The following is a 12,508-nucleotide window of genomic DNA, read 5'->3' on the forward strand; positions in this document are numbered from 1 at the left end:
GGCCTAGTTTTGTGTGAGACGTACAACAAACAAGAGTAAAATGGAAATGTTATTGGCAAAGGGAGACTTTCTCAGATTTCCATGGGGAACAATCTCTCTGACACATAAGATAACAGTAGGAATAGAGTTCTTCTTTTCTTCTTTTTTCTTTTAAAGATTTTATTTTTCCTGTTTCTCCCAAAACCCCCAGTACATAGTTGTGTATTTTCAGTTGTGGGTCCTTCTAGTTGTGGCATGTGGGATGCCACCTCAGCATGGCTTGACAAGCGGTGCCATGTCAGCGCCCAGGATCCGAACCAGCGAAACCCTGGGCCACCAAAGCAGAGTGCACGAACTTAACGTCTTGGCCGTGGAGCCAGCCCCTCTTTTTTTCTTTTGAGATATAATTTACATATCGTGAAATTCATCTTTTTAGTGTGTACAATTCAGTAGTTTTTAGTATATTCACAAGGTTGGGCGATCATCACCACTGTCTAATTCCAGAGCGTTTTCATTACCCCAAAAAGAAACCTCATACTCATTAGCAGTCTCTCCCCATTCGTCTCTCCCTGCAGCCTCTGGCAACTACTAGTTTACTTTCTGTCTCTACAGATTTGCCCAATCTGGACAATACGTTTAAATGGAATCGTACCACATGCGGTCCTTTGTGTCTGACTTCTTTCACCTAGCAGAATCTTAGCATAATGGTTACAAGGTTTATCCATGTTGTAGTAGGAAGCAGTACTTCATTCCTTTTTATGGCTGAATTATGTTCCGTTATATGGATATTCTGCATTTTGTCTCTCCATTCCTCCGTTGATAGATATCTGGTTTCCACTTTTTTGGCTATTGTGAATCACATGCTCTATGAACGTTTATGTGCAGGTTTTTGCATGAACAGTGTTTTCCTTCCTCTTGGGATATACCTAGGAGTGGAATTGCTGGGTCATATGGTGACTCTGTGTTTACCTAAGTGCTGAGCTGTTTTCTAAAGTGGCTCCACCTTTTTACAGTCTCACCAGCAATGTATAAGGGTTCCAATTTCTCCACATCATTGCCAATGCTTATTATGATCTGTCTTTTTGATTCTAGCCATCCTAATGGGTGTAAAATGGTTTTGTGGTTTTGATTTTAGTCAAATCATTGTGGTTTTGATTTGCGTTTTCCTGATGGCTAATAATGTTGAGCATCTTTTCATGTACTTATTGGCCATTTGTATATCTTCTTTGGAGAAGTGTCTATTCAAATTCTTTGACAAATTTGAAAATTAGATATTTGTCTTAGGACTATCTTTAAACCAATGATTTCTCAAACTTGGTTCACTTTAGAATCTCCTAGAGAGCTTTTTTGAAATCCTGATACCCAGACTTTACCCTCAACCAGTTAAATCAGAATATCTGGGGGTAGAAGACCAACAGCAATTTTTTTTAAAACTCTCTGGGTGATTCCAATGTTTGAGAACAAGTGCTTTAGACTCAGTGACCAAGCTGATGATACCAATATAGACATGTTAAAGATTTAGAAACTTAGAAATTATGCCAGATATTAAAAATTGAACTAAATGTGAATTATAAAGAGCCTAATCTGATCAAGAGGTAGAGGTGAGCTTTTTAATAAGGATTTTTGATAGGATGAACTTCCCTATAACAGGAAGTTTCAAACCACCCACAGTGAGAGAAAATGACCTGGCTGTGGTTCTCGCCTAGTGACCAGGAGTTGGTCTTAGGAGGTAACCATGGGTGAGCCAATTAATGTGAGTAATCATAACGCACTTAAATCCATAAGCCCAGAGAATTTATCTTACTTGTTCAATGTTCAAAAGGAAAGTATGACAAAATGTGGGTATTAACTAGGAGAAAATTGAAAGGTAGGCTTTTGGAAGTCATAAGAAGATTGGAGACTATTTTAAGAGACTTTACTGGAAGCATTAGGGAAAGAGTAACTGAGAATAAAAAAAAAAAAAAATCCTAGCACTTAAAAAATGCGACAGTCACGGTGGAGGGAAAAGGACATCACTCAAAGAATGTAAAAAGCTCCCCAGAGGAGAGCAGGGAGCCCACAGAGTTTGTCAGATTAGGTACAAAATAGGAAAAAAGACTTTGAGAAGCACCTTTGAAGAGAGTCCAAAACACATAAAGGGCTTATTTAAATCTATTAAAAGGAAGAAGCTAGAATAACAGTGGGATCTTCTGCTGCTAATAATGGGACACGGAGAGTGCTCAGAGACCAAAAAACAAGAAGACTAATTATGTGCCTCTGAATTTATTGAGAAATACATCAGAGTGAGTACAATACTCAATTTGCCCCCTATGAATGGGTTGGGGGCATTTGACCAAATAGTTTCTGTGTTTTGTATAGTTCGAGTCAGGCACACAAATAAATACTGATTAATCCCTGAAAACTACTGGCATTCCTCTTGAGACTTTTGAAGTCTCTGGAAGAAATTTTTCTCTTGGTCATGCCTCTTTCTGAAGCTACTGCCCCAGCCCTCTCCCTCCTATTACCTCCTGAAAGAGTGGTCTTCACTAGTCACCCCCACTTCCTCACCTCCAATTCATTCTTCAGCCCATCTCCTGATTCCACTGAAATGGCCCTTGCCATGGTCATTAAATCAACTGATCTCTTTTTAGACTCCATCCTGTTTAGCCTCAAGCCATGTAACACTTAACCATCTCCTCTGTTCCTCCTTTCTGAAACCTTCTTCTTTTCTTATTTATTTATTTATTTATTTCCTGAGGAAGATTCATCCTGAGCTAACATCCGCTGCCAATCTTCCTCTTTTTGTATGTGACCACCGCCACAGCATGGCCCCTGACAGACAAGCGGACTGAACTTGGGCTGCCAAAGTGGAGCACACTGAACTTAACCACAAGGCCATGGGGCCGGCCCCAAAACCTTCTCTTTTCTTAACTGGACCATAAATGAATACCCTGGTTTTGCCTCTCTGCTGCTTACCAGCTTCTTTCACTGCCTCCTGCCCTCTACCTACCCATTTAGCGTTGATAAATGCTAAATGGCTTCCAGTCTTGATTTACTTCTTAAGCCATACCCCTCCCTCGGTCTTAATCCCTCCTGTGACATGTCCCCAAGCCCTGCCTCTTTTGAATCCCATTTTCTAACTTCATAGTTGATATTGTCAGATGGACATCCCTCAGTCAATTCAGATTCGGTGACCAAGAATTAGACTCATACCTTACCACTAATCTTTCTGTGCCTCCATATATTTCCTCTCTCAGTTAATAGTGCTACTATCCATCCATTCCTCAGTCTGAATTCCTTTGTCTCCATACACATCCCGTTAGTCACCACGTCTTAGATATTTAACATCTGAAATGTCTCCTAATCTGTCTCTTATTGTCATCTCCATTGCTCTGGTGTAACCCTGATCTGCTTTTTATCTGAATTATTGCAGTAGCCCCCTAACAGGTCTTGCCCATTTCCAATTCAGCTACTACCCTCTTGCCAACATTTTTTTTTTTTTCAAACACAGACCTGGCTTTCAAACACAGATTTCTACTGCTTACACAACTCCTTAGGTAAGCATGTAAGATCTTTTGTAGTCTGGCCCTAATCTACAACTTCTGCATATTCCCTTTAAATTAAGTTGTACTCTTGTCATACAAGGTAATGGCCAATCCTTGAACACACCATGCACTTTCATCACCATGCCTTTGTTCATGTTCTTCCTTGTTTCCTGACTCTTCTCATTATTTAGCTGACAAACTCCTAGTCATCCTTTAAGACAAACTCTTATTCATCAAAATGTGACCCTGGACCAGCAGTATTAGTATCATCTGCGAAGTTGTTAGGAATACAAATTCTTGGGGTTCTTAGGGCTCTACCCTAGACCCTACTGAATCTGAAACTGGGGAGTAATGACCAGATCTGTATTTTAACAAAGCTCTTCAGATGATTCTTATCAATTCTAAAATTTCAGAACCATTGTTCTAAGGCACAGTTCCTTTATGAATGCCTATACCTATGTTACTTACTACGTTGTTTCATAATCATATTTACCTATTCTTTTATCCCTCTGTTCTGCCCCATATCAAAGTCAAATACAATATTTTTGCGTATTTCCTAGCACCTGCCACAGTGTCTGGCACATAGGAGATGCTTGGTAAGAATTTGGAGCCTAAAACATACTCCACTCCCCTCAGCATTCAGTCCAGTCAGAGTGCATACAAACACACAGAGCTGATAATCAAATGATGTATGAGGTTCTGCTCTTAAAGGCTGACATGCCACACAAGCCAAAAGCACACATACTGACAACACCAAGTGTCAGCAAGGATGCAGAGAAACTGGATCTCTTGTTCATTGCTGGTGAGTATGTAAAATGGTAGCACTACTCTGGAAAACAGTTTGGCAGATTCATATAAAATCAAGCATATGCTCACTGTGTAATTCAACAGTCACACTCCTGGGTTTTTACCATAGAGAAATGAAAACTTATGTTCATGCAAAAACCTGTACACAAATGTCTATAGCAGCTTTATTTGTAATAATCAAAAAGTGGAAACAGGAGCCAGCCCAGTGGTGGTTGTTTGCATGTTCCGCTTTGGCACCCTTGGGTTTGCAGGTTCAGATCCTGGGCACGGACCTGCCCACTGCTTGTCAAGTCATGCTGTAGTGCCATCCCACGTATAAAATAAAGGAAGATTGGCAACAGATGTTAGCTCAGGGCCAATCTTCCTCGCCAAAAAAAAAAAAGAAACAACCCAAACATCCTTCAACAGGTGAATGAATAATCTGTGGTATATTCTTACAATGGAACACTATCCAACAATAAACAGGATCGAGCTGTTAATACATGCAACAACTTGGATGGATCTCAAGGGCATTATACTGAGTGAAAAAATCCAAACTCAAGAGGTTACAGACTGTATAATCATACATGTATACTGCATTCTCAAGAGATGAATTTATAGTGATGAAGAACAGATCAGAGGTTGCCAGGGGTTACAGTTGAGGGAAGGGTGTGACTATAAAGGGGTGGTTTGAGGGAGGTTTTGTTTTGTTTGCATGATGGAACAGTTGAATATCTTTATTATGGTGGTAGTTCCGTTAATCTGTACAACTACACACACACACACACACACACAGAGTGCTTGTAAAAACTGGTGAAATTCGAATAAGGCCTCTAGTTTAGTTAACAGTACTGCGCCGGTGTCAGTTTCCTGGTTTTGATAGTGTACTCCATAGTTATGTAAGATGTTATCTTTGGAGAAAGCTAGGTGAAGGGTACACAGAAACTCTCTGTGCTGTTTTGCAACTTCTTGTAAGTCTTAGATAATTTCAAACTAAGAAGTTTGTTGAGACAGAGAAAGCACAGAGATTTCTGGTGAAAGCTAAATGAGAAAGAACAACCTGACATCATGCTAGAACGGGGCCTGGGAAGCAGGGGAGAGCTCACTGCCAGGTGGAGGTGGGAGAGGAGAGAGGAGTGGAGATTCCTGCCTTGGACACCGTGTGGTCAAAGTTGGCCCAGGCCTGTTGGCCTCTCTCCAGTGCGACTGCTCACTCCTGCTCGCTTGAGGGGAATTGAGCACGGGGGTGGAGCGGGAGGTGAAAGCTCCTCCCCAGCAGTTTCCCACGTGGGGAGAGGGAGGAAAACTTTTCCTCAACAGGCCAGGGTGGGACAGCGGAGAGAGGGGATAAGGGCTCCCCCTTAATGAGGTTCACGAGAGGTGAAGCGTGTGAACAGTAAAAGATTAAATGACATAAGAACTCAGGCTCTGGAATCAAAGTCCACCTCAAATCCCAGCTCTCTCACTTACTGGTCGTGTGACTTGATTGCTTTATTGAACTTTGCTGAATCATTTCCCTGTTTAAAAACAGGAGTAATGATACTACGTGTCTCAGAATGCTGTGAAGATTACATTAGTGTATACAGAGCACTTAGCAACTGCCTAGCACATATTAAATATGTAATCCATGTTGACTACTCTTTTTAATATTATTCCATATCATTACTAATATTCCAAGAAGTAGAGAAAATGTACACACAGGTGATTCTGACTATAATGTAATTTTTGATGATTCAAAGGTACTTTAGGATTCTTCAGTACTTCAAATTCATCATAACATCAGCATTTAGTCCCTATATGTGTAAACACAAACAATTTAACTTAAAATTAATAGTCATTACTTTCTATTACGGGCCTCTTATGTGCTTTGTACTTGAGATACATTATCTCTAACCTTTATAGCACTCAGGAGGATAAATACATTTTCCCCATTTTCAAGTGAGGAAACTCAGCATGGTTAGTCAGCTCACCCACCATACACAGCTAGTCAGTCTGGTCAGTCTAATTTCAAAGCCTGTGCTTTTTCCAGTACATCATGTTACCTCAGTATTAACCTTGGTATTAATCCATGAAAGCTGCTTAAACACACACATAGATTATCTAATAGTTGTTCCTTTCACATCAGATTACAGAACAGAATATACAACTCCTGTCACAGCCTAGGGCAGACACTTCCAGGCCATTGCTGGGACCAAGACTTGGAGACACTAGACAATGATGGAAACCAGGAGCCCAAAGCCAGTTGTAGCAAGAATTCAGTCTAGGGTTCCAGCCAGTAGGTAAAGCAAGGAGCTATAAAGGGAACCCTGCCAAACGCCAAGGTCCACGCCAGCAATCAGAGTAGGAAAGGGCAGGCCGAGCCTGGCAGAAGGCACTCCAGGGGACTTAGGACTGCCTCTCTGTCTCCTCTTGATGATAAATGCCAGCTGAATAGGGCCTCAAGGAGCCTCAGCTGAGGAGGCAGGTGAAAACCCTTGGCCTACTAGCCCTACTGCTGGACATTAGAAGCCAGTGTCAGGAAGGCCCCGAACAGGAGCTTGTTGATCAGTAGGATGGACACAGGGTCTCAGGCAGCTGAGGTAAACCAGCAGGAAGTGAAACCAGCGTCATGACACCTGGATTAGCTGTCCCAGCGTGGTCCCCATCTAGCTGTAAAACTGCATGCAGGTCGCTCAATCTAAAAATGAAGGAGTCAGGTCCGATCACTGGTTTATGCTGTATCTCTTAGGATGCTAAGGTTCAAATCCTGTCCTGGGCAATTTGTGGGGACAGAGTGCTGGGGAGCAAGCAGGTCCTGCCTTTCGAGCATCTCCCTTTTATCTCTTCTAAGTACTGGACCTCTAAATCCTTCTGAGTCTAATGATTTAGCCAGGATAACAGACATTTAGTAAGTTTCTGCTGGGTTCAGGGCCCTGTGGGAAGTGCTGATGGGGACAAAGCTGAGTAACACCCAGTCCTATCATCATGAATTCCCAGATTCTGGCCCAGTGGGGAATGGTTCCAGCAGCTGTAGTTGTTCAGAATTCTCAGATGCACCAAGGCCCAAAGTTCTCCTGCTGCACACCTGAGGACCAGAAAGAAGGAGGCGGGGGAAGGAAACCTCCCTACTGTGGCAGGGAGGAAACCTCCCTAGTGTGATCTCCTGCCTACAGGAAATCAGTTTACATGTCACCTGGTAAGTGATAATATTCTGGTTTACAGCAGACATCTTGTGATTGGATGTTTCATGTGGCCAGTTGTGCTGTGCCTTATGCTCCACTTAAAACCAGGGCATCTGCTCTGCCCTTTGGGAAGTGCTACAGGTCTCCTGCTGGGAATTGGTCAAGGCTTTGTCCCGCAGCTAAGGGAGAAGGAAGTTGAAATCACTGCTTCATAAATTACAACACATGCCTGCACTCTAGAGTCTGAGGTTATATGAGAGAAGAGGATTTTTTGGTTTCTAGTGTTTTTCCCCTGGCATTTAAAAACACATCTAAAATATATTACAGTTGCATGAGACATGGCAAAAATACATTTGAAAACTAATTTTTTTTAATTGAGGTGGAGTGTGGCCTTAATACTCCTAATTAAAGGCATTAAGCTCCTTTCTAGTAACGGTACCCTTTGGGGCTTTTTTTTTTCTCATCACTTATCTTGAATCTGTCAGTTTGCTTCTCCTCTACTGTCCTAGACCTTAGCTGGTATAATGAAGTAATGGGTATTTGGTCTTGTATCTAAATTTCCACATTTCAGCTTTAAAAATATTTGCAAGGATACATTTTTAAATTGATCCTTAGGCCTGTTCATTGTCCAGGAGTGCTATGCCTTCTGAAATTTGTACGCTGGAAATTTATATGCATATTCGCATGTAGTATCTATAATAAATGTATATTCATATACATAGATTTTTTTTAAATGACCCAGGGAATACTGAGAAAACAATCGCTAATATTAAATTAAAATTTTATTCTATTTTAAAAGATGAAAAGACAGAATAAGAAAATTGTCTTTGCAGTGAAAAGTTTAGAAACCCAGGGAGGTGGTGTCCTAATGAACTGAGGACAGAAATTATATCTCATTTGCCTTCCTATCTCCAGTTCTTCTTAATCCCTGGACAAGCAGGTTTTTAGGAATTGTGGAATTAATTAATGTCTGACACAGGAAGTCATTAAAAAGATAGCTAATAAAACATGGAGACCCTGAGGTCATCTACTAAAGGAGAATTTGGAGGCAGGATGTTTAGCAAGGTTTTTTTTTGCACTTAATAGCTAAATATTTTGATTGACTGATCGGTATGTAAATTCCAATGCATCTTGGGTAACCGGGTCAGCCTGTTGCTCCTGCTTAAGGCAGAGAAGCAGAAAGGGAGGTGTGACTGGCTTATTAAGAAGCCAGCAGCAGGGGAAAGCACCTTGCCTCTGGAATAAGTTTGAGAAGGGAAGAGCTGGAAGGGACCTTAGATTTCATCAGGTCTGACCACTGCTAACCATTTAGCTATTCAGCAGGCAGAACGTCTTTGTTCTTCCATTTCCTCTCGGCTTCAGCCACTGTAGCCTGAACTGACAGAATAGTAGGTAGGGAGCTTGCTCTCTCCATGTAAAACAAAGCCACACAAGCACTTATGACTACAGGAAAGCAGGCAAATTTAGAGAGGCCAGGCCCACCCAGGACAGGAGGCAGGGCTGAGCATTTTAGCTCTTGACAAAACGTAATTTACTGGCTGCAAGAATGTAAAGAGAAGGCATGCTTCCTAGCCTAGCTACAATCACAAATCAGTCCAAACTCAGCAGATTTTCTGAAGCCAGAGAATGGGATGCATGTTGTTAACCTCTGAGCAGATGTCAGCTGAAAGTCTGTAATCTGTGTGGTCATGAAGATGAGGTCTCATCCATCAATTGCTCGACAAGGGCTGTCATCGTATCACTGGGCCTACATGGCCCTTGACACATGATGTAAGAGACACATTGGACAAAAGCATTTCCTGGGGGAATTCTCCAGGAAGAATTCAGCCAATGGAAAGGAATCTTTCAAGTGGCCTGATTTCATTGGAGACAAGCAAACACATATGTGCGTGTGCATATGTGAATATACACGCCCCCAAGATGCTGCACTCTCCTAGAAACAAAGAGAACAGGAGAGCAAAAGCTTCACAGACATCCTGTTAGGATCCTCTCGCTCATTTGTTTTTAGACCCCCTTCAGCACCATGCCGAGAAAGGAAGCAAAGGAGGGGCTTAGCTGGACCAGAAGGCTTTGCAGTGAGAGTTTGGGATATGAGGATTTGCCGAGTGGTCAAAACCCAGTGTCTCTGGAAGTCCTGGCACTCAGAGCCCCCAAGATAACTCTGGCCCTTCGAGTTCAGTAATGCCGGGAAGTTCTCGGTCATACCACGAGGGACCAAGGGGATCCCCCTGAAACTCCCACCATTACCAGAATATAGCTCTCTTGTCTTAACAAACAGACATTGAACCAGCTCTTAACTCTCCCTCTGACTGTCAGGGATCTCTGCCGCTTTAGAGCCATTACCCACACTTTTGGAAGGATGAGAGCCTTCCTCCTTCCACCTAACAGAGGAGAGCATTGCCAAGGAAAAATGAGATTGGGGAAGAGGACAAAGAAAGGAATAAAAGATGGGCCTCCCATTTCCATTAATGAATTCATTCATTCATTCATTCATTCAATAAATAGTTAGGGAACACTTGCCATTTTCCAAAGACTGTGCTCAGGGCTGAAATACAGATGAACAAGAAACAGCTTGGCTTTCAAGGAGTAGAAACTGTCTAGTGGGACAAACACAAAAAACTGGTAGTATAACATGACAATTGTAGTGAAGCACATGTACCTGGTGTGTTGAAAGGACATACAACAGAGCACCACACCTAGAAGGAGGGCATCATCCAGGCGGATATGTGCTCTCATTTCTTTGAATCCAGTGAGGTGAGTCACTCACAAAGAAAATGTTAAGAAGTACCTCACAGAACAAATAAAAAGATTGACTTCCTCTGTGGCACAGTAAGCTTGGCTGAGTGATGTTGGAGACCATTGATTTTGGCGGCAACAGTCTGCAAGGCTGTATAATTTTCTCCTTCAGCACTCAGCTGTCTGGATGTAAAAGCAGACAGTGGATTGTAATTTGAATGCAAGGTTTGTCGGGCAGATGCAGCCAAAGGGCTTGTTTGGAATGGGAATTGGTGTTATTGAGAGAACAGTTCAGATAACCAACCAGAGGTTTGAAATTGCGTAGAGAAAGAAAGAAGGGCCTGATAGACTGTGAGAAGCTAAAGAAACCAAGTAACTGGAGGTCTGTAGGCTGTCGCCGAGCAAGTGTGTTAGAAGTAAGCATATGAGGGGCCTGGAGGATAGCAGACTCGTTCATTCATTCATGTATTTATTGAGCGCCCTCAATACGTGAGGTAGTGTTTTAGTGCTGGGAGTACATCATGAACAATTCTAGTTGGGAGGATAAGACAAAAAAATAATAATAAATATGCAAATAAATACTTTACCTTCTAATGTAATACATTAGATGTGTGAGTTAAAATATTGCAGGCAGGGAGAATAGCCACTTCAAAACCTTGAAGTGTGTAAGTGCCTGATGTTTTAAAGGAACAGTAAGGAGGCCTGTATGGAGTGGAGTGGGCAAGAGGACAAATAGGAAATGAGGTAGAGAGAGAATGGAGACCAAATATGTAAGCCGTTTGGAGCCTGGTAAAGACTGGCTTTTCCTCTGAGTCAGATGGAGAGCCATTGCAGGGTTTTGAGCAGAGAAGTGAGATGATCTGATTTACCTTTAATGGATTGCTCTGGCTGCTGGGTTGAAAATAGATCTAGGGAGCATCCAGAGTAGAAGCAGGGAGACCAGTTCAGAGGCCATTGGAATAATCCAAATGAGAAATGCAAAGTAAGACTTTGAGCAGGGTGATGGCAGCAGAGATGGTGAGAAGTAGTTGGATTCTGGATGTATCTCAAGGATAGAGCCAATGGGATTCCGTGACAGATTGGATGTGGGTGGTGAGCAAGAGTCAAGGATGACTCCAAGATTTTTGGTCCAAATAAATAGAAAGATGTGGCTGCCAGTATCTGAACTGGGGAAGAATATGAGAGGAACAGGTGAGGAGGAAGACTAGGAGGAAAATTTTGGATGGACTGTGACCAGAGAATGGGATATTGGTGTTTGAATTTCTGAAATGGAACCATTCTGAATGGTCATAAAAGCTGGGTGTGACTCTGGGGCTGGGTGTCTGAAAGTGGAATAAAGTCAAGTCATGATGAGTAAGGAACTTAGAACTCCGGAGCGTGAAAGGTTAATGAAATTTCTAGGATAGTCTCCTAGGATGGTGGCCCAGGCAACAGAGGAAGGAGCAGGGCCAGGCTGCTCTCACCCTTATGATACAAAGTTTGAATATAAATGGTTAGAGGTCACACAAATATTAGTTGGAGGTGTACAGAGTTTGAATTGGATTCAGATTTTGAACCTGATACGTTAGAAATAAGCAAGATAGAAAACTGATCATATTTGCTGAGTCACACCAGACAATATTACAATAAAGCTGTTTGGAACATATCCAGATGAGATAGATTTATGATCCTGTTGTAGCATGGATCAAAAAGAGTGGGTTGAAAAAGAAATTCAATAAACGTTCAGTATTTAAGCTTAATTGTGTTATTAAAAAGCTTTTTAGGGGCCAGCGCCGGTGGCCTAGGGGTTAAGTTCAGTGCACTCCACTTTGGTGGCCCAGGTTCAGTTCCCAAATGTGGACCTACACTGCTCTGTTAGCAGCCATGCTCTGCTGGCAGCCCATGTCCTAAAAAATAGAGGAAGATTGGCATGAAGGTTAGTTCAGGATGAATCTTCTTCAGCAAAAAAATAAAAAAATGCTTTTTGGAAAGACATTCATGTTTGGTTTTAGATATGTTTAAAGCTCAGTGATACCATTATATCAACTCATGTAGCACTTTAGAAAGCATGGCCCTGTGACATCTTAGGAAAGTTTTCAAATAGTCATGGCAAGCCAAGAAATACCCTCAGCCCCATTTGCAGGCCATGTTTCCAAACTCAGTCCTTAACCATTGTTAAAATGAAACAATAGGATGACCAGTCAGTCCTTTATAACTCCAAGTACAATAAACCTCCAAGTTCAGGAACCAGTATTTGATAAAGGTTTGTAAAATGTCATACGTGTGAGCTGGTGGATGTCACTTACATGTCTGAATTCATTTAAGACTATTGAAATGATAATC

The 12,508-nt window shown here is 41.9% G+C and overlaps 1 protein-coding gene across 12 annotated transcripts in view; it reads left to right on the top strand.

Annotated features, from left to right (window-relative positions):
• Positions 1–12,508, top strand: part of GPR156 (G protein-coupled receptor 156) — an 87,392-nt gene that overhangs the window by 46,555 nt on the left and 28,329 nt on the right. For 4 of the 12 annotated variants that reach the window (XM_070242747.1, XM_070242749.1, XM_070242746.1 and 1 more), the window contains exon 4: positions 7,266–7,464. The exons of 7 other annotated variants lie outside the window; for them this stretch is intronic. The gene's annotated coding sequence lies outside the window, so the exon portion shown is untranslated. Of the gene's footprint in view, positions 1–7,265; positions 7,465–12,508 lie in introns of those variants that run through there. One more of the 12 variants, XM_023623694.2, reaches the window with a different exon arrangement.

Source organism: Equus caballus, chromosome 19, assembly GCF_041296265.1.
Source record: "Equus caballus isolate H_3958 breed thoroughbred chromosome 19, TB-T2T, whole genome shotgun sequence".
Lineage (NCBI taxonomy): Eukaryota > Metazoa > Chordata > Mammalia > Perissodactyla > Equidae > Equus > Equus caballus.